This window comes from Lissotriton helveticus, chromosome 7, assembly GCF_964261635.1.
Source record: "Lissotriton helveticus chromosome 7, aLisHel1.1, whole genome shotgun sequence".
Classification (NCBI taxonomy): domain Eukaryota; kingdom Metazoa; phylum Chordata; class Amphibia; order Caudata; family Salamandridae; genus Lissotriton; species Lissotriton helveticus.
In genome coordinates, this window is record NC_136068.1 from 628,751,270 (window position 1) to 628,771,914 (window position 20,645).

The following is a 20,645-nucleotide window of genomic DNA, read 5'->3' on the forward strand; positions in this document are numbered from 1 at the left end:
TGTAAGGGCAATCATTTGAAGTCCCATAAATGGTGAGAACATAAAATATTGCTAAGCAGAATTCAGAAATGAAATTCGAGAATGGGTATCTACAAAGGGCAAATTTATGCACATACTAGAAATTTATTACTGGGAAATACTTCAGGGGTAGGGAGAGAACTTAGATAAATTCTATACACCTATAGGCAGGAAAGAATGGAGCATGCTAAATTATAGCAACATTTACTTCAGGTCAGCTTGCATAAGAAATTTATAGACCACATCAATAATTCAAAGTAGTACGGAGAGTTTGTACTAAAAGGAAGGGTAACATAGGAACATTCTATAAAAAATAAAATGCAACGACTTTAGGATATGCAATGGTTGCGGAAAGCATGGAAAATTAACGTATGCAAAGGTATGTCTTTATTAAAGCAAAGACAGAAGAATAGCAGGTGCAGTATAGAGTTCTCAGCAATATTTACCTAGAATGGTGTGAAAAACCAACCCTGGCCACGGGTCAATTAAGGACAGGAAATACCCCAAGGAAGGACAGTCATCAACGGACAGCAGGTGCAGAATGGACACCCCAGGACAGGAAAACCAGATTAGGATCAGGACAGGACCACCAAGGCACGACCAGCACCCGCAGTTTGGAAGCAACGCCTGCGCTCCACCCTCTCTGCAGCTATCAGTCAGAACCCCGATTGGGTTAGCGAACTCCCCAGCAAAGTGCTCCGCCAGCACTTAAGGTTTAGTAAAACCTTTGAGTCTATGATCAAATTCGGACAGAGTGCTCCGCAGCGCTCTGTATTCAGTCACCTATTGAGTGCGTTGGGTCAGTGACAGGTCAGCTATTCAGACAAGTCGGACAAATTCCCTAGGTGAACCTAGGGTAGTTATACTGTTTTCGGGTCAGCGTACCACCCCCCAATGTTGCAAAGTGTCAGAATCCCCAATTTCGATTGGTCCTAAGGTAGGATGGGTTAACACACCAATCAGAACAGGCTTTTCCAAGCCCTAATTTACATTCTAGGGTACCCCCTAGCAAGATTGGGGTTCCCATGAGAGAATACACAGAATACAATAGAAAAATATCATTGTAACAGTTTCAGAACAGTCAACTCCATCTTGCTGGGTCAGAGGTTGCTTTCACACGAGCATCTTGACTATAGCTGCCAGCTGGCTGAGTTCCACTGCTCAAGGCTGTCTTCCTTCTGCGATATTGACATGCGCAGAAAGGACTTCCAAGATGGTTCCCGTCTCATTCAGACCCCCCATTTATCGCGGTACATGGAAAGTAAGCGAAAACAAATTAATACATAGAATATAAATGAATACACTACATATCATGATTGTGTACTTAAGGTTTCTCATTATAAAAATATACTATGCAATTATAGGTTAGAGCAATACACAATAACACAAGAGCATCTGCACGAGCTTCACCACGTTAATACAGAAGCGGCCTTTTTATGGCTATTACGCATGCGCACCCTTTCCCTCCAGAATTGTAATTACGTCACATCACGTGAGTATGACTAACGCATGCGCAGAAGCAAATTCTAAAACAGCGGCCATTTTATATACAAGGGTTATTCGTATTAATAAAACACATAGGCAAGCGTCGCTAATATACACGTATATCAAATAAAGGAAATTAGTAAACATACAAATGGTATTATAGGATTATAACAGATTCGAGGTTCTTGACTCGAGCAAGTCGCGATGCGAAATCTTGCTCTATCAGTCTACCCTTAATTTACCGGCCCTTTCAAGGCAAGCCCACCCGTGGTGGGGTGGGGAATGCTTCCAATGCACAGTCAGGGAATGGCACTTGCTGGGAATTTAACAAGGGGTCGTGTAGCAGAGAATATTGCAGGTATAGGCATGAATGCTCCTGCTGTGGTAGACGACACCCCTTGGCTAGATGTTGGGGTAACAAACCAGCGGGTGGCCAGCAAGGGAATCAGTCAGGTGCAGGAGGTTCTGGGACGTCCCAACATTTTCAAGGGGGTCGGGGAGGTAGAGGTGCACAGGGTGCTGGGCCCAAGGGCTCATACGCCAGTTAAGCTGGAGCAGTTACAGCTTGCCCTTCAGGAGTATGAAGATGAAGGTGTTAAACAGAGATTGCTGGAGGGTTTTCAATTTGGTTTTCATTTGGGCTATTTGGGACCAAGGCAGAGACGTTGGGCTGACAACTTGAAGTCAGCATCTGAACATAGTGCGGTGGTGCAAGAAAAATTTAATAAAGAGGTACATGAAGGAAGGATGGCAGGCCCTTTTCATGACTGGCCGATCCGTGACTTGATAATTTCACCTATTGGAGTGGTCCCTAAAAAAGAGTTGGGGCAATTCAGACTTATTCAAAATTTATCATGGCCGGAGGGATCATCTGTGAATGATTTTATTGATACAGATGCTGCTTCTGTTTCATATTCCTCAGTTGACGTGGCCATGTCACTTGTTGTGACCGTGGCACAGCTGCTGAGATGGCTAAGTGTGACATTAAGTCTGCTTTCCGGCTGCTTCCAGTCCATCCGGATGATTGGAGTCTTCTGGGTATCCATTTTGAAGCAAAATGGTACGTGGACAAAGCATTGCCGGTGGGTTGCTCCATGTCATGTGCTCTTTTTGAATGTTTCAGCACCTTTTTGCAGTGGCATTTTACACACCAGTCTGGTCATTCACTGGTAACGCACTATCTAGATGATTTCTTCTTTGTTGGTTCCCCGGGCTCCGCGGAATGCCAAACAGCTTTGGACACTTTCCAAGGGCTCATGGAGGATTTGGGGGTGCCTTTGGCTCCTGATTAAACGACGGGTCCTGCCAAAGTCTTGTCATTTTTGGGGATTGAAATCGATTCAGTGGCGATGCGGGCTCGCTTGCCAGAGGACAAAAAACTGAAGATGCTGGAGTTGTTGGGTGTTATGTTGACAAAGCGGAAAGTGTTTGTGAAAGAAATTCAAGTGCTACTAGGACACCTCAATTTCGTGTGCAGGGTGGTGAGAGCAGGGAGGACTTTTTGTCGCAGATTGGGCAGGGCTCTGGCGGGACAGCATTTGCCTCACCACCGTGTACGTCTGTCAGCAGGTGTCAAAGAAGATTTGCGAATGTGGGAATTTTTTCTCACTTCTTTTAATGGTGTGCCTTTGGTGAGAGATGTTGATTTCCAGTGGGATGTGCAAATGTTTTCTGATGCTGTAGGCAGTGAGGGTTTTGGACTACTGGAATGGGAAATGGTGTGCGGAGCACTGGCCAGAGGATTGGTTGAATGGTGGTCGGAGTATAACTTTTCTGGAGCTTTTTCCTTTGCTGGTAGCCTTGACTCTTTGGGGGGAGGATTTGGCTCACAAAAAAGTCCTTTTCCGCGTTGACAACATGGCTGTGGTGGAGATTGTTAATCGGTAATCTGCCAGAGATGAACAGGTATTGAAACTCATGAGAGTCTTTGTGCTGGGCTGCTTGAAACATGACATTAACTTTCAAGCTTTGCACATCCCTGGTGTGGACAATGACATAGCGGATGCTTTGTCTCGTTCGCAGTGGGGGAGATTCCGTGGACTGGCCAGGGAGGCGGACAGATCACCGACCCCGATGCCGATACATCTGTGGCACGTAGGCAACGTCGGGTCTTACAACTGGTGGTAGGTTCTTTATCTGTGTCTACGAGTTCTGCTTATTCTTTGGCTTGGAGGGAGTTTTTAGAATCTGGAGCCTGTAGGCGTGAGGAGGTTTGGCGCCTTTCGGAGGATGTAGTCAAATTCATCTTGGACCTCATGGACAAACGCCTGTCAAGAGTGACTATTTCAGGAAAGTTGGCGGGTGTTTCCTTCATGGGTAAATTATTTTGGGGTTATTCCCCCTCTGCTGGTGAGATTGGCAGGAGAATGCTTGAGGGTTGGGCCAGAGAACAGGGTAGTAATAGAAGGCTGCGGGCTCCACTACCTTAGCAGACACTAGCGCGTTTATTGTCGATTTTGCCCCCTCTGTTTGTACAGATGACTTTGAGGCTTGTTTGTTTGCCATGTTGATGGCATTCATGTTCTTCACTGCTTTTCGGGTTTCTGAGTTGTTGGGTTCTAAATCCAAGGGTGGGATTTAGTGGCGAGATGTTTTTTGCTCAGAGGAGGGTGTGCATGTGTGGCTGGCTAGCTCTAAAACTGATCAGAGGAAATTGGGTAAAGGAGTGTGGTTGGAGGCGAGTTCCCCCAGAGTTACATGTCCATTGCTGTTGGCTCGCCGCTGGCGTTCTTTATCTGGGGGTGGTGATGATGATCCTGTTTTTCAACATATTACTAAATCTCCTGTTACAGCCTATCAATTTCGCATGGTTTTGCGTAAGGCTTTACAGCGCATTGGTTTGGATGGGGAGCTATACGGTACGCACTCTTTTAGGATCGGCGCTGCGACTGAAGCGTTTAATAGGGGTTGGTTGCAGGGGGACATCATGAGGTTGGGGTGCTGGTCATCAAGGTGCTTTCAGCGATACGTGAGAGGTGACGCGGAGGAGGCGCATGCATCATCTTCCTTTACATGAGTATTTACTGTTTTTTCTTTTTCAGGTTCAGTTGCAGGGCCCCGATCTCAAGTGGTGACGGTGTGGATTGTGGGGCACTCGTTCGTGAAATGGGCCCGGGTTCAAGCGGCTCAAAGTTATTTTGGAGAAGCATTGGGTTTTAATGTCAGAATGTTTAATATTGTTTGGAAAGGTAAAGGGGGAATGCTCTGGAGGGAACTGATTCCATGTCTCAACAACGGTATGGTTGGGGGTTGCTGCCCGGATATCTTAGTGATCCATTTGGGTGAGAACTATCTTTGCGCAACTAAGGGTGTGGTTCTGTTGCGGGCCATCAAGAAGGATTTGGCGTTTATTAAGGAGCATTGGGCTGGTTGCCATGTTTTCTGGACGGAATTGGTTCCACGTAGGAGCGGTTGATCGAGGAAGAAGGTGAATGCTGAGGTTTCTAGATTTTGCCGTCAGCTTGGTTTTGGGAGTGTCTCATAGAGAGATACGTTTTGAGTCGGTAGAATTCTTCAGGGATGATGGGGTCCACCTTTCCAGAGTAGGCATGGATTTGTATCTGTTGGAGTTACGAGAAGTTTTAGCGAGGTCTTTGACTATGCAGCGGTGATTTCGCAGGTTTTTTCCCTTTCCTTTTTTCCTACTGGGGGGGCAGGAAGGGGAGGGGGTAGTTCCCCCCCCCCCCCCCCCCACCCACCTTCCTGGGTGGCGGGGTCTAGTTGTTTCAGGGCTGTTTGTGTCAGATTTTGGTGATTAATGGTCAGGTTTGTTTTATCGTCTGGGAAAGGATGAGTTGGTCATTGGTTGACCGTTTAGACGTTTTGGGGGGGTTTTGACAGGGGTGATGGGTCAGGCAGGTGATTGGTTATGGAGGGCCTGGTATTCATAATGTTATTGGGGTTGTTGATGACGTAATGTTTTATATGATGACGTATGTTTTATAATGATGACGTCAGGTTTTATAATAATGACGTAATGTTTATATGATGATGTAATGTTTTATAATGTTGATTGTAATGTTTGATATGTTGTATTGTATGGGTGGGGGAGGGGCCATGAAATTTTAGGGGAGGGGGTGGGGGGCGGGTTTAGGTTTATTTATTTATTTAGTGAGGTTTAGTTTTGGAAGGCTTTGCCAAGGTTTGTTAATTTGTGATGTGCACCTGTTCATAATAAAGCGGCCTTTTCCACATTCAGGATTCTTTTGGGCTGCTTTTACCCCCCCCCCCTCGCCCTCCCTCCCAATGAGTAGTAGCCGCTTGTTGCAGAGGGAGAGCAGGTGCAAGTTCTACCCACTTCCTGGTTGTCTGTTTACGGGCGCCATTTGGAAGTTAGCAGGTTAGTTGTTTTTCCAGTTCGGAGCAACTACTTAAGCCGCATGAGTGCGTGGACGTACAGCTAATTCTCGCTTACAATTCTGGGAACTGTGATTTTGCTCTGCTCCTGCGTCTGTGGGTAGGCATGCTCCAGAATCAAAGGCAGGTTTTGTTTACATGGCCGGGCTGACTGGAGATACCAAAAGGCCTGTTAGATTGGAAGCTGTGTAACTGTGGGTCCACCACAGTAGTCCTATCGATCCCTGCGTAAAAAGGCACTGGTCTCGGTGATCTGAGATACGCAATTGCGGTAACTACAGGGGGGCTTCGAGGCGTGTGTGACGACTCCGAGAGCCTTCGATACCTAAAAGGAAAGAAAGCGCCTAGAAGTCTCTACCTGTGCAGGGATCGGAAACACAGAGGGGGGAGGGGCGAGATGCCCAGATCTTTAATGTCGGATAGTCCGACTTACATTTTTTGAGGGGGTTTCTTATGAATAAATGTATTTTTTATTTAATACTTGTACTCAATCATGTCGGAGGATGATGATGAAGTTAAAATGTTGCCCCCCCCCGAAAGATTTCTGCGGTCGCCCATGCTACTACTATCCAGCTGTGGCAGGCCAAAGAGACGGAAAGCAATTTGAGTTTAAAACCAAAATTGCGGTGCAAAGCAAAAGTAACTAACTGCCTAACAGAGGAGTTTTTAAAACCATACAATAATTTCTCTCAGCACTCACACCGCTCTCCCTCCGCAACAACCCGCTACTATCCAGCTGTGGCAGACCAAGAAAACTGTAGGTGATTTAAGTTTTAAAAACAATAGTTGCGGCGCAAAACTACATTTTGGTCTGCATTCCTCAGGGGCGCTCTTCTAAGAACTGCTCCACTCACACTCTCATCCCTGCTTGATCGTCCGTGTTGCATTTTATTATTTCGATGGGTTCAAAGCCCCCCTGCCTTCCAGTGCGATTTCTTTGGACCAAAACATCACATTTTAGCATTGTGTGGTCACTTGGCAGAGTTGGAACCACTTCAAACTTGATTATGCACTCGAAGTGGGCTAGAAGCGCGAGCAGTGGGTGTAGCTAGCTGGTGTATCTGTTATAAACCTGCTGTTTAGAATGCGTAAGCCCAGGTTATTTAAGGTGTTGCTAGGACCCTGTGTGTCAGGCCTTTGATGCAGCTTATGGATCCGTGGGATGGCCCAGATTACATCTTCAAGATCCTGGTGCATATCATTTGTCCTGGCAACATTAGGTTGGTATGAAAAACTTCCATAATGAGCTACATTGATTCTGAGTGGGATGATTTTACCCTGCTTAATGCCAGGAGAAGTGATGCTAATGTTAAATCCCCTTTGTCCTTAGCGGGGTGTAGATAGATTCTCCCTATAATAAGTGATAAAATAGTACTCTCGTTCGATTTGACTTGGGTTGCCAAAACAATCATAAAGTCGCCCTTCCCTTTTGCGACTGCTGTTATTACAGCCAGCTCGTTTTTCACATATGTTGAAGCTCCCCCTGAGGCATGTCCCCCTGCCTATGATTCAATCGTGGGTGTTCCATAAGCTGTAAAGTCATGCCAGGGGGATGAGTCGAGGGTGCATATTTCTTGGAGAGCGATGATGTCAGTGACACTCAGTTGCACTATTAACCCCTTTATTTCAGAATCAATTGGGTCTCTTATGTTCCATGAGCATATTCTTAGAGTGGTCCTCATGGTGTTGCTCTGTGTGGGTATGCCCAGACGTGGGCCCCTTGCTCACTTTGCCACTGGATTCAAACTAGCCTGGCTGATGAGGGGTGTTACATCGAAACCGGTCCCAGGACGCTTGTTTCCGGTTCAGGGAAGACCTGGCTTGGCAGTTCTGGCTGGACTGTTCCCATGAGGCACAGGGTCAGACTGATTTGCCTTTAGCTGGGTCTGAACTGAGGTGGTGAAGTGAGCTAAAGAATGATGTTGGATTCAACCCAGATCTGTGACTGGGGGTGAGTGTTTGAAAAGTTTCAGCGCTCCGTCCATCATCTCGTGTTTGCTCGGTGTGCTAGGGCCACGCACCTAACACTCCTGGTACCATGCCCAGTGCGTGACCTTTGTTTGCTGGGTGACAAAGGAGTGGCCTTTCTCAAGGCGGCTCATGCTTATTATTAGCTCGCTTTCTGAGACCGCAGGGGATCTGCTTGCCGTTTTATCACCCTTTAATACTAATGCCTATGTGTTCTCTATTGAAACCATCTGCTGCTCTGCCTGATCTTTTGCTAGTTGTCGTCTCCTTGGAAATATACATTACCGGGTATTTTTACCAATACTGAATTTATTATTTGTATCCTCCATTGTTCAAGCTGGGCTTTATTCTCCTTCAAAGTCTGAACCAGGGCATGACTAGTGAAGGTGATTTGGGTGCATTCATTACCTTCCCACCAGCAGGAGGCAGGAAGGATACTGACTCAATATCCTTTGAGCTTATCATCTCCAGTCCCGGTAGGTTAACACAGAGCTTCAGGATATTCCCTCTATATAAGGCATCTCATTTGCCTCTGGAGATATATTCCGATAGAGCACAATCTTATTATTGGTTCCCGAGCCTTTTACTTTCCCATTGTTTTGGATCTTACTCCAGCTGACCTCCGGGCTTGTGCTACTTCGTAACGTATGCACATTTGCGGTTTGCTCAAGATCCCCCATAGTTGAGGGATATTTGCTTTCATCCCAGCCCTGACATTGATTCTGCCCAGGCTCCTTTCTTTAGCACTCAGCACTGTTGCACTTCCAATCCAAAGGTCAGAGATGCAGCTGTGAGTTCTTTTTTTGGATCCACTTTGAGGTGGCCATTCACTGGTGTGGGGGCCACAGAGGGCTCCTGGTCTAGGGGGTGTGGGCCGGCACAAATTAAGCACTGCATGTATCGCTTCAGGAGGTGGCTTGGAAATCGAGAATGAAGTTGGAACAAGGGGTCAGGTCCCAATCTCGCAGACCCTTGGGCGGGGTGCACTGTGCTCAACAGATCAGGTGGTCTTGGGCGGGGGTCAGTGTGGAAGGAGTTGAGTGTCTCTGTCGGACCAGATTGTGAATCACTCCCATATGTCTTCAGATGGGAGCAGTGGCATAAGGTCCCAGAAGGCAGGCAGTTGTTACTTGCAGAGAGTAACATCTTGTATTCAAGTCTTGATAGTGGGTGTGGGTTTCCTACCCCAGTTCACTGCCACCCTACGCATGGCGAGTAACAGCAGCATAGCGACGAGTCGACTGTCTGAGTAGGATATCCTTGACATACCCCAGTAGGCCAATCAAAGGAGAGGGAGCTGTTTTGTGACCAGTGATAGTTTTCACATGCGTTAGCACCTACCCCTAAAAAGAAGCCACCTTTGGGCACTGTCATGCAAGGTGAAGAAAGGAAGTTGTGTTGGTTTACAGCGTAAACATTTTGGATCAGAAACTAGACCCATTCGGAACAGTTGTTGGGGGGTGCAGTATATGCGATACAGGAATTTGAAGTGGATTAGCCACAATCAGTAGTTTGAGAAGAGAAACTATTATTGTCCACATCAATAGATACATTGTGCGTTAGTGATGGCAGTCAAAGTGTCAGGTTCCCAAAGTTCCCTATCTCCGGGTGTAGTGATGGGGGAAGAGCTTTGCATCATAGTATTGTAGAGGCGTGTTATCAATTTGTGTGGAGAAGGGGTAGTGAGTATGTTCTTGCCCTGGGAGTGCCAGGGGTGGAGTAGAAAAGGTGTTGTGTAGTGTGCGGCATGCAGCTCAGTTGATAGTATAGCAGGGTGTCTAAAAAAGTGGGAGGTGGGGTTGTGTTTGACCAGAAAGGTAAGAGGAAATGACCATCAGGGTAGAGGTCGGAGAATAATCTAAGCTTGTATCCGTGTGCACGTGTAGCAGATCCTTTATTCAGCAACAGCGGCAATGGGGGGGTTGTTAATCAGAGGCATGGAGGGAGCATAGAGAAGAGAGAGCTGCCTCCTGTTGAAAACGTTCCTGCTTGCACTATTACAATCTTTGGGCTGAGAGGGATTGTATTAAGTCTTAGTTGACAAATAGCTTTCATACTCTCTCACTCTATTGAGTGATTTACTTCATGCAGTAGCCCCTTGTTGTACGTGGTCCTATTGCTGCCTGAGTGACTAAATATAGGGGCCTTGGTGCTCCATTTGAGCTGGCTACATCGTTCTCACTCAACGTCCAAGCTATTCCAGTTCCTTATCTTGGTCTGGGCCCACTCTGGTCTATGCGTGATAATGGTTTACACTGGTTTTTATGCATGAAGCAAAGCACGCACCCTCCCATAACATTCTTCGGTTTATCGGGGGATAGAGATGCTTCCTATATGGGGGACTTCCTCTGCCAAGGTGACTCCCTCGTTGGTAAGGTCCAAGATATCCAGCATCTTCTGAGTGTGTACGTTCCCCCACTTACTAATATGGGTCTTTTTATATTTCTGTCTCTTTGCTAATTTTTGTGGCCATGGCTGCGCTTGAAGAACCAGTGCGCTTTGTGCCCTCATGCTCCGCGGGTAATTTCAGAGTAAATAGTGGTGTCAAGGCCCGCTGTTTTGAGAGTTTAGGGCTCAAGCTCAAATTCAAGGGTCCCATAGCACTTTGCGCCTGTTTCTTCTACTCCCTCAACCGCTACTTGTGGAATAGCGCAGTCGGCCCAGTAGCTGGATATTAATACCCCCAGCTCACCCGACTGAAGGAGAAAGAAGGATAAGAGATGCGGTCCTCTACTTCAGTACGCTGTCTGGGCTGATTAAACACAGTCCTGATAAAGGCGTTGTTGAGAAGCTGTTGTGTGTCATAGGACCAGCCACTCTGAAGGATGGCTCGGCGCCCCATGTCAAATTTCAGTGAGTCCCCCAAGAAGCCCTAAGAGCCCCCGGGAGGAAAGAAAGCAGGGTCTCGGGTTGGGGACCACCCCCTCCCGACTAATGGGGAGGCCCGCACTCCTCAGCCTTCCAGCACCACAGATGGCTACTGTTGTCCACAAGAGCCCACTGGTGTACATGAGCCTACAAGAGCAAGGAGGTGGATCAGAGGTAACCACAAGCCGCACTGAGTCCTAGTTTGGCTGCCTCCGCTGAAAACTGCTATCACCTACAGCCACCCCTGCAGCTAAGCTGCGAGGGGGCCTCACCCACCTTGTTTAATGCAGGGGGTTCCCACTGCCTGCACCCCAAGGCTCACCTGTTCCAACTCCACAGCTGCTTCACTCCTCTGCTTGGCAGTGGTGACCGGCACGGATCAGGGTGGTAAGGCGGAGGAGGAGGAAGGAAAATGATTTTAAAAAAAAGAAAAAACCTTATTGCTGCATCCCACATCTCTGCTCCTTCTCTCCTCCATTGGACTCAGGCCGAATAGCAACCAGGAAGCACACCCAGGCTCCCCTGACCAATCACATCGCTGCAGCTTTGTGATTGGTAAGCACCCAGGCTCCCCCGACCAATCACAAAACGGCGATGCAGCATTGTGATTAGTCTGAGCGCCGTGGTTCGGTGCTCAGACAGATTCTGGGGGCCGTCACATGTTGTCTACGCAGGCGGCAATGCAGCCTGCATAGAGAACAAGCAAAGTGCACAAGCATTCTTTTGTACTTGGAGTGGGCAAACCATTCCTCCCCTGATAATAACAAGTTATAATCATTTTATTTTTCCTTTGTCACACTGCTTAAAAGCAGTGGGGCGGTGCTCCTCTGCCTTAGCGGAAGAGCTGCCATTACTGCTTGGTCCTCTGACCGCATGCCGTTCTGACACTGATGCCGGGTGCTCAAAACTATCACAGAGCTGGCACCCCTCAGTGCAGGCAGGAGGCAGGTGAGGCAGACGGACACTAGGGGCGAAGCCAGCACCAGGGACGAGGTCAGTACCGGGGGCCGATCGCAGCAGCTGCAAGAATAAGACTGGATGGGAGGGGGAGGAAACAGGGTTGGATAAGAGTTGGCAGCCCCAGAGAGAGCCGGCTAGGAGCAGAGGGGGAGGAGAGCAATGGCACTGCTGTTTTGGATTGTTCATGGTTCCCTACGCACAGCAGCACTCAGCTCTTGGCGTCTTGAGCTCCCCCACTCAGTGTCTCACACTGCACCGCACCAGCTCTCGATGTTTGATGGCCCAATGTTCCGCTGCCCGCTTTTGGGCACCACCAAGCTTCCAGTTGCGGCTCATCCGCGAAGGTGTAGGAGTGTCGTCCCACTGCTCACAAAGAAATCGAAAATTATCATAACATATTGTTATTATCATTTTAGTATTCATATTGCAGTCAGTGGCTCTTAAGACGGGGTGTGATGGGGCTGATCAGAACAGGGAGAGGAGTGGGTTGCCCTCTTGAGCCGGCCAAACAGTCATGCGCCCTTTGCATCTTGCCCACCAGGCTGTAATGCACAGCCTGGTGACGAAAGTGCCCAGCCTCCCATTCCCCATCTGAGCGCCGAAACACGGTGCTCAGACCAATCACAATGCTTCCATGCAGGATTGTGTTTGGCTATGGGGAGCCTGGGTGCCTCCTGCTGTGGGACTGGAGACAACTAGAGGACGGAGGAGAGGTTGCGGCTGGCCGTTTTAAGGTACCTGTTTTTTTTTCTTTTTTAGTACCCCGCATCACCACCCGGGTCATGTAGCAGCCGCTACTGCAAGCTCCTCTTTTCCACTCCACCCACTCTCATCAGGAACGTTCAACATAATTGCAGTCTCATCTAGCCAAAGTATCGGCCCTTCTCAGCAACAAAGGTGGACTGATTAATATTAGTTGTGAAGGAGGGGTTACAAAACATGTCTCACCAATTAGGCCCTACGTTCCACTTGGAGACCAACATTTACATAAATACACTGTCAGCCCAACCTTCTCTAGCTTCAACTAAATTGACAGAGAGAATGAAAAATCACAAACACATGGTTGAGTTTCAAACCAGCTGAAATGAGATATATATTTCCTACCCATCAGTTGCTAAATTATTTAATTTGATGAAGGGGCAAACCTACAAATACACTGGGCCTATTCCATAAAAGTAAATTTACACGGGTAGATTATCTCGTGTAACATTACTTCTAGATGCAGATTCACGTGTCTCAACCCCCACAAAACGGGGTGAAACCTGCTAGTACAAGATTTATGAGTGTAAAGTTACTACTAGTAACTTTTCACACATAGGCAGCGGGCTCTGTTTGGGAGAGTATAAGGAAAAATAGTCAGATGTAATAATTATTTTAAAAATGCTAAAATTATTTTAATGTAAAATAAAAAAAAGTAAATTAACCTAATATATTTTATAAAATACCTTTACATTTTCTTTGTAAATATTGAAAGAAGGATGACAGGCATACAGCCCAGGGCTTGCTGTACGTTTAACAGCGACTACACTCCGCTATTACACAGAAGAGATTTGTTTGTGGATAGTCCTGCCTCTTAAAATTCATTGCTCTAATTACTAATCAGCAAAGTAGCAAATCAAACCATATAGGTCAGTCTATTACATACTCGAACACCACCAGTCCTCAAAATGGAAAGAGGTTTCAGTGGGTATGACAGCATTACACATAGCACCAGAACACACCCAGTTCAGAGGTCCTAATGGACACACTCGGTCACAAAGCACTAGCAGAATCATTCTTGATCCTAGAGAAACGTGTGAGCAGAGAGGCAAGTCTGTTGCAAAAGTATACTACACTGAGCCATCACCCCACAGAAACTTCTTAGTAAAGAAATGATTCATCACAAAGGAAACCGATCTGAGGATCTGGTAGTGTCATAAAACAGAACTATACTGAGCCACCACTACAGAGCGAAGTCTTAATGAACAGATGAGACTGTTGCAACGTGTCTACCATACATATAGATCACCAGGGGACACATGTCAGTGCACAGACTAGTCCACTGATAAATACTACACTCACTTTTAAGCAGAATTATACTTAATATACTACATGTCAAGAATACTAAAGCTCATTAGTACTACACAAAAATATTAATTTAATTATGCGCGCCAGGGAGGGGTGCAATGCTTACCTGAAGTAGGCGAATGACGGCGATGGTGCCGGGATAGGCCCTGCCGCGTGGATGACTCCACTGGAGAAGACCTGCGTCAGGAGGGGTCAGTTCGGGACATCCTGGCAGACAGCAGCTTCATGTGGCAAACGTCGCACTCCACTGAGTTATAGTGCTCTCCCAAGCACCATGTACAGAGTTCGTGAGGGCCGCCGCTGACATCTGTCGCGTGCCAGAGCCGGCACGGTTTGAAGCCCACAAGGGGCATCGAACACACTGTTCCTGGAAGCGAAAGGGCGTCGAAAAGGCCTGTAATAAACAACAGGCCTGAGGTATTACTTTCCTAGATCCGCGTTAGGACACGGAGAAGAAGAAAACTGACATCGCACGCCAGAAGGGGCTTGTATGGCTCAATTGACGTCTCTTCCGTGGACGACGTCAGGACGGAGCTGGGCGACGCCGCCTCCCGGCGTGCAGAGGTATTGCTGGGAAAAGAGATTTTCCGGTTTCAGTCTGGTGCCTGGGGGGGATATTCTAAGTTAAGGAATCTGCGGCTAGATGTCTCTATCAGATGCTAAAGTTAAATCCCCTTTGTCCTTAGTGTGGTGTAGAAAGATGCTCCCTATAATAAGTGATAAAATAGTACTCTGGTTTGATTTATTGACTTGGGGTATCAAAACAATAATAAAGCAGCCCTTCCCTTTTGCGGCAGCTCGTTTTTTCCCACATGTTGAAGCTCCCCGCTGAAGCATGTCCCCCTGCCTACGATTCAATCGCAGGTGTACCATAAGCTGTAAAGTCATGCCAGGGGGATGAGTCGAGGGCGCATATTTCTTGGAGAGCGATGATGTTGGCGCCACTCAGCTGCACTATTGCCCCCTATATTTCGGAATCAACTGGGTCTCTTAAGTTTCATGAGCATATTCTTAAAGTGGTCTGCATGGAGTGGCTCTCTGTGCTAGAGCCAAGCACTAAACACTCCTGGTACCCATGCCCAGTCCGTGACTTTTGTTTGCTGGGCGACACAGGAGCGGCCTTTCTCAAGGCGGCTCATGCTTATTATTAGCTCGCTTTCTGAGACCGCAGGGGATCTGCTTGGCGATTTATCACCCTTTAATACTAATGCCTATGTGTTCTCTATTGAAACCATCTGCTGCTCTGCCTGATCTTTTGCTAGTTGTCGTCTTCTTGGAAATAAACATTACCGGGTATTTTTACCAATACTGGATTTATTATTTTTATTCCCCATTGTTCCCAGGGGGGAAGAAAGCAGAGTCTTGGGCTGGGGAATCTCTCACACGCGGAGGGGAACTATTCCGTGATTGAGCGGAAGCCCTAGCTGCGGCCTGTGGTGCAGAATATTTTCCTGTGTACTTGTGGGGCGTGAGATTTGTTTTGAGGACAGATCATAATCCTTAGATCAAAATCTTATCTGCGGGGGTGTTGGCAAGGGGTCTGCGCGTTTGGCGAGATTCACAGACAAACTACAAGAATATCTGTACAACGTGGAGTTTAAACATGGGTGGAAGAATTTACAAGCAGACTGTCGCACATGTCTTTGAACTGGGGACAAGAATGCAGTGAAGAGTCTGGAGTCAGAATAGGCTGCTGCGTTGATGTGTGACGTGTTGGAGTGTGATCTTAGTACGTTTTCTAGGTCACAATGGGAGGAGGAAATGCATCCGGACACCGTCTTGAAGGAAGTAATTGCAATGATCAAGGAGAGAGCTCTTACAGAAAGTACGGTGTCTGTGGCTGCTAGGCCTTATTGGAAAGTATTGGATTAGTTGTCTATGATTGGGTTGGATGTGATCATGAGAGGCAATTGTTTTGTGCCTCCTGTTGGTTTAAGATTTCACATTTTTGGAATAGCTCATGAGGGGCATTTAGGCCAGGCCATGACCAGCAGGAAAATAAAGGAAGAGTTTTGGTGGCCTGTGATGGATGACCAGGTCAAAAGGTGGGTGGAAGGTTGTAGTCTTTTTAAAGAGAGTAAAAAAAAAAGTTTGAGGCTGGGCAGCCAGAGTGCCACTGCTCAGATCGTTGATCCTGGGAAGGCTTGGTGCACTACTAGTCTAGATTTTATAGGCCTTTTTCTGAACTTTCAGGTGCCATGCGATTTGCTGCTGCTATTGTGGACTTTCATTCCAGATGGATGATAGCTAAATTCATGAGAGATGTAATGACCAAGTCTACTTTTGCTGCTTTGAAGAATATCTTGGATGAGGTGGGCATTCCCCACACTTTGTTGACTGATAATGGCACACAATTGAATTCCAGTGAAATGCATTGTTTTCTCGAGACGTGTGGGACTAAACATTCTTGCGCCTCTTTACAATCCCATGGGCAAAGGAATGGTGGAGAGGGCCAACAGATTAGTAAAAGGCACAATTCAACTGGCGGTGTCGAATGGTCAATCTACCAAAAGACTTGTAGTAGAGAGGTTGTGGGCATATCGTTTTACCATTCATAGTGTCAATCGCAAATGCCCTTTTCAACTCATGAGAAGATGCCTGCCAGGTAATAGGCTGGTTCCTGCCTGGTTGAAAGATTGGATACTTCCCAATATTGGCTGGTATGCGGTTGCATTCCAATTTAAAGGAGTCCGGTTGATACTTATAAAACCAGAAGAGTCAGCGTGGGGAAGGCTGCTGGGCAAAATGGATATGATGGACAGCGGAGGAGGTGGAGACGCCTTTCTATAAAAGTTCGGGGCTCAGAGATATTTCAAACGAGTACACCTGAAGGTCCTTAGGGAAGGCTTGGAAACGTTGTATAAAGTGAGACGTTGATGGGGAAATCGGATACTATTCAAATTTTGCACATGGGATTCCCCTGGAACGCCTTTATGTCTCGGTGATAGCTTGGCTGTACCCATTAAGAAAGCGGGCATAACACCTGGTCTGACCTGGTAGATGCAGAGGGGGGATCTACCCTTGGGAGTTGCTAAGGGCCAAGATTGACACAGGGTTTTCCAGGTTTAAGTATTGACAACTGGTTTCCTGGTTGTAGGAAGGTGGATATCTGACTATATGGTTACCCCAACTTCTTGCCTAGTGTTTAGCTGGTTTTCGACTTAGTTGGCCTGGGATCCTGGTATTCAGGGCCCCAGGCTAACTGCTCTCTCTGTAAAATGGACTCCATGTACTTTAGGTACATATCTAAATGGGTATTGGGTCACCTTTGTGAGCCCCTGTATAGTGTACCATAGGTACCCAGGGCATAGGTGCATCCAAGGCCTACCAGGGGCTGCAGCATGTATTATGCCACCCCTGGCTGGCCATCCAAACTGACACCACAGGCTGATCACTCAGCTTGGGCAAGGTCGTGTAATCACCCCTTGCTTAGATATAGTATACCTATGTAAGTCACTCCTATGGCAGGCCTTAACAATCCTGGAGGCAGAGTGCTTGGTTTTATGTGAGATGGTGCTCTAGCATGAGCTGAGCCTGTCTGCAGCTTTTGGAACCATGTCCTTATAGCTGTTCTATGATATAGCCATACCATATACTCTTAAGTGCATTATATTCCTCGCGGTTATTGCTAACTTTGGTTTGGCTTTATCACAACATGTCGTGTAAGGTGTCATATGCTTTGGACTAACCCAGGAAGGGAGGCCTGGACAATAAGTTTCCTGCCTTGGGAGGTGCTGGCACCTCCCCAGACAGACTTTAGCGTATTGGGGCAGGGTGGGTTGAAAGAAATGAGACACTGCCTGGGGCACACAAGGTGTCCCATGCATAGTCCGGTTCAAACCGTTGCTGGGGCACTCCAGCCCCTGCTCTGGCGCGAAACTGCACAAAGGGAAAGGGGTGTAACCACCCCTTCGCAGGTTCCACCCACAGGAGGGACCTAGCAGGTAATCCAGCCCCTTAATTTGGTATAAAGATGGGAGCTGAGTCTAGAGACTTTAGATTTATCCTGGAAAGAAACTGACACAAACTCTTGGACCTTCGACATTCCATATCGACTAGAAGACTGAAGACATCTCCCTTGTGGTCAAGGAGTGACCACCCTGTGCAAACAGGTCCCAACAGTAACATTGACTAGAAGACTGAAGACATCTCCCTTGTGGTCAAGGAGTGACCACCCTGTGCAAACAGGTCCCAACAGTAACTTGCCGGTTTGCTTTGTCGACGCTCCAGCCGGATCCCGAAGACTTAGCAACGCAGCCTCTGGCCTTCCAGACTTCTGACTCCGATCCACATCCACAGCAAAGCTGAGACCCGTGGCGGACATGAGACACGTGGGACTGGACATCCTGCAGTACCTGCTTTTTACTACTTGTGCAGCTTCTGAGGCGTCCTCGAAGTTGTGCATTAGGGATTGAGAAGCCCCAGCCCCGAGCAGTAAGTGCACCGAAGCTCAGCCCTCCACGAGTGCCGCGTGGGGCCTGCGCCTGCATTTCTCTTAGACGCGTCTTCGCGGTTGCTAGTGGCCCTCCTGAAGACATCCTTTTGAAACCACAACGCTTGCCTGGTTGCTCCAGTCTTGCTCCTGCTTGCCTGTAAAGGGGAAGCTCCCCAGACCTTGCTGGTCTGAACAGAAGTCGATCTTACCTTCCTGCGTGGGTTGCCTTTGCCAAGGCTTGTTGGGTCCAATCTGGATACCGACACCGCCAACAGCTAGATCCTTCGTGGGATAGTCCGTATCCAGCTCCTAGTCATCTTCGACACCTCCTGGTCCACGTGGCTGCAGAGACAAGCTTCACATCCTCACCTGATTGCATCTAGACATCACCTGGATCCTTCCTGGTCACTGGCTAGTGACACAGACTCTGTCCCCTCTGCTTTCAGGTTCTTCACTGCTCGGATCCATCCGGACATCTTCCTCCTGGTCGCTTGCAGCACTTTCTTGCAGCTCTCCATAGGATTGATCGACGAAACCAGACACGAAAGAACACCTACGCACCCGGCTTCCCTGGGTGAGGTAACTCAAGTACTCCGGTGCTCCCGTGGGTAACCCAAGTGTCCTAGTTTAACAGGGTTTTCCCGTAGTCCACCCGGAAGTGTCTAAAATCAACTACTTTGTAACTTTTACATTCCCATTGATTCTCTATGGTAACTCGTGTGTGTTTACACACTGCACATGCATCCTGTGGGTCTCCTACTTCCAGTCCTTTGGTTGATCAGTGTAGCCCCAGGCCTACTCACCTTTCCCGAAGTGGTTCTTATACCACTTCTTTAGTATATAGTTCGTGAGGCCCCTAGGGAAGAATTGTATTTGTGCAACTTATAGTATGCTTATTGAGTAACTTGTGCTGTATCTCGAACTCTGACCTCAAAGAGTGCAGAGAGGTTGTGTTAGTAATACATATATATTTGATATATACCTTGTGTGGTGTCCTTTCATTTGGTATTCAAGGGATTATAATTGGTAAAACAATTGGCTTCACATGCTTTCTGAAGTATTAGCCTAAGACTGCTTTGTCCATGCTACCACTAGGATAGCTGGTCTATAAGGTTGACTTTACAACCATCACCATAAGGGTTGTTTGGACTGGTGCAAGGTGCTCACTAGAATAGTGAACATCATATACCAGGCCAACTTCTCACACTGGTTTGATGCAGAAAATTGAGATGCAAGAGGAAATTGGGAAATGGAGCGTTCTTTTCAATCAGTACACCCAATTAAGAAAGATAAGTTTTTAGAAGCTGAAGACTTGGAAATCCCACCACAATCCTCGGTTTGAAATCAATCCCCCCTTGAGCCCTCTATAGATGCCCTGTTCAAGCCTTCCCTGAAATTAATATACAAATTGATTAAACAAGCAAGTCTAAAAAAGTACAATTTTTTTGTCACCAACAGACTATACGCCAGCCAAGATCGCCCCACTACCTATCCCAAAATGCCCTAGATGCATGACCCCCAATGCCAACGATGTTCACATCTTCTTTGAGTGTCCCAAATTAAGAACTTTTTGGAAGAGGGTTGGTGATACTCTGTGGCATTTTTAAAGTTAACATCAAAGTCAAGCTGTCAGTGTTTTTTGCTGATGACGGTTTGGTCTGCCAGAATGCATCACAAATCCACACTGGGTTATTGTTATACTTGGTGCTACTTGCTTGCAGAGGTCTGTAAAAAGTGTAAAAACCCTCTACCCTCGAAGAGTGAGGATTGGCTTAAAGCCACTTGCTATGGCTCACTTAGACCAGGATGGAACAGGGGGAAGCTCGATAAACACCTGGCAGCCCCTTATGAGCTGGGTCCGTAACTTGATATTAGTTTAATCGGTCCTATGATTACACCAAGCCCCCATCAAATGGGGCTGTCTGGGCGACCTAAGCAAGTGCGGTAAGATGGAGGGCACACAGATCAAAACATCGGCTTCGTAAGATCCACAGAAGCTTATTGGTGCGATGAGGACAAAAAGATTGGATACTATTGGGTGGTGAGAATAGCTCTACCAAATTCAAGGTAGGTGATTGGGTCAAATTAAGATCTGGCATGGTGTTGGTGGATTAAGCAAATTCAAGAGACCTTTTCGTGTAGAGGGTAGGAAGGTATTTTGTGGTCATTGAAGGTGGGATTTGTGTAGAGTAGTTATGTATGGGAGGGGAGTGTGTTAAGAGTGAAAATGATGAAGGATGTTCTGGAGCCATGTTTATGCTGCATAATGAAGTTGCCTCCGATCCCAGCTCTGGGTATATAAATTTAGTGCAGGATCATCTGTCTGAGGGACGGGGAAGGTTACTGGAAAATGAGTGCGGATTGACAGTGATGTTCGAATCCGGAAGCCACCCTCTTATTTGCAGGATTATGTGAGAAGTGAAAGGTCTCCAGCCTGTGGTGCGTTAATGTTAACGATATGTTGCATGACATGCGTTTGTTTTATTGT